This window comes from Aulostomus chinensis, chromosome 3 (genome assembly GCF_037954235.1).
Source record: "Aulostomus chinensis isolate RoL2024-O1b breed Wild chromosome 3, RoL_Achi_v1.0, whole genome shotgun sequence".
NCBI lineage: Eukaryota > Metazoa > Chordata > Actinopteri > Syngnathiformes > Aulostomidae > Aulostomus > Aulostomus chinensis.
The window spans coordinates 9,078,555-9,080,615 of record NC_141322.1 but is presented as its reverse complement, the minus strand read 5'-3'; the positions used below and the strand labels follow the sequence as shown (position 1 = coordinate 9,080,615).

The window sequence follows — 2,061 nt, the reverse complement described above, 5'->3', positions numbered from 1 at the left end:
CATCTGTGGCAAAGCAGGTGGAAATGTTGCGTAAGAAATGGAGTTGCCACTTACCCTCCAGGCTCTCGGAGTCAGCGTGAGTGGTGGGGACAATCCCCCCCACAGAGATGCTGCCCGTGACTGCCACCACCCGCTGCTCAAATTCCGTCAGGTGCCCCTCTCCCTGACCCCCACCTGTCTGGCCGGCACTCCTCCGGAGGGCAGCTGTATGCCGCCTCCCGCAGGTTTAGTGAGGAAAACTGTGCTGTGTATCACTTTGATCGTTCAGTAAAGGAGGAGCGAACACAGCGACTCGTTCTTTCCGTCATTAGAAGAGGTTAAGATGTATGAACATGATGATAAACAACACTGGTGATGAGAAGGGAACTTTAGCCAATAACAGGTCCGACCACTTTTTTTAATCTCCACGGGGATGCGCTGCTCTGAACCCACCGCGTTCACCCTCTCACTTCTTATCCCACTCACAACGTTTATTACTGACACCACTGGACAGGCTGCCAAACAGAATCTGATGTCTCTCCTCCATTTCTCCTACCAGCACCTCCAGCTCCACGCCGTGAACCTCTTTTTCTTTGTCATTGTTTTGCGAGCGACGACAGCTGAGACCCTATTTAAATGAATTTGCGTATTTATAGGTGGGCGTAACGAAGGCGGGCCCGATCGTCCGACATCTGCGCTCAATTCCACGCTGATTGGGATGTATCAAGGAAATGTGCGTGGATTCCGGCGCTCGCACATATTGGCTGCGACTGGACTTCTTCGTCCCCGAAAAACTTGTGGAAGCGCAAGACAAATTTGCGCCATCAACGGTCTCCCATTCTGATGAAATACAAGCGTCAGCTGGTTGCAGCGCTAGAGCCATGGAGGAGCAGCAGGAGCAGGCAGGACCGCTACAGTACAGATGTAAGTTGCAACGAATTCACTCCCTCATCAATCTGCAGTAATTTGACAATTACTGGTTGTCATAAATACATAAGTCAAGAGTCAACTAACTTGGGTAGATATATGCCTACTTAGTGCACGCCAGTGCTTGGTAGCACAACTACCATGCTTTTTGATCACCACATGAGGTAACAATGTAAAATATAATTGTACTGCCACTTGGCATCCTTGAATAGCACTACAGAAAGCTAATGATAAACAATCCATAACCCTTATAAATGACATTCCAATTTTCCAGCCAACAACCTTTTTTGTAAAATGACTTGGGGGACAGACCCAAACAACAGTCGGGTCACTACCTGCACCACCTTTTTACAAAGTTATCAATTCCAGTTATGTGTGTGTTTCTTAGGGACAGATGAACAGACTGAGCACCTGATGAGGTGGCGCATCAGTCATGAGCGTCTCTTCACAGGAAGACGGAATACAGCCAAAAAAGGATATGAGTGAGTCAAATTAAGTTTGTATCATGATGAACAGTCTAATTCTGTACAAGCTGAATGTGACGTGCTCATTCATACCCATTTCCTTGCTACCTTGTGTATTTTGGATGGAGGAAAGTGTAAATCACAGATGTACTGACCAAACACTATCAGTTTCATTTCTAATGGAAAAAGATAAATGCTGCCACAAATATGCACTGTTGCCCACACTGAGGTAGGCCCCACAAGGGTCAAAGGTCTTGACAGGCATTAAAACAGTTTGTTTTCCCTTCTCTTAAGGCCACCAGAGTTCCAACCGCCGCCTGCATCGCCCCCCCCCCCCTTTTATTCCCTACTATTACACCGGCCCGCACTCCCCTTCCATGAACCAGTCTACCATCCAGTCCCCCATCAAGCTGGCTTGCTCTGCCTGCCTCCCCTTCCAGAAGCTTCCTTCTTCAACTGTTATTAACATTTCCATGTTTCCCACATTTTGTATTGTAAACTGTTTTCTTGTCTGTAAAAACATCTACTGCACGTCTGTCCGTCCTGGGTGAGGGATCCCTCCTCTGTTGCTCACCCTGAGGTTTCTCAGATTTTTCCCTGTTAAAAGGGTTTTCTATGGAGTTTTTCCTCAGTCGATGTGAGGGTCTAAGGCAGGGGTGTCCAAACTGGCCCAGTAAGGGCCGGTGTGGCT

At 47.8% G+C, this 2,061-nt stretch overlaps 1 long non-coding RNA gene across 1 annotated transcript; it reads left to right on the top strand.

Moving 5' to 3' along the window:
- Positions 1–482: 482 nt before the first annotated feature.
- On the top strand, positions 483–1,768 carry LOC147267567 (uncharacterized). Its single transcript, XR_015112259.1, has 3 exons — positions 483–903; positions 1,295–1,388; positions 1,665–1,768. It is a non-coding gene; the product is annotated as an uncharacterized LOC147267567 (long non-coding RNA).
- Positions 1,769–2,061: the final 293 nt, after the last annotated feature.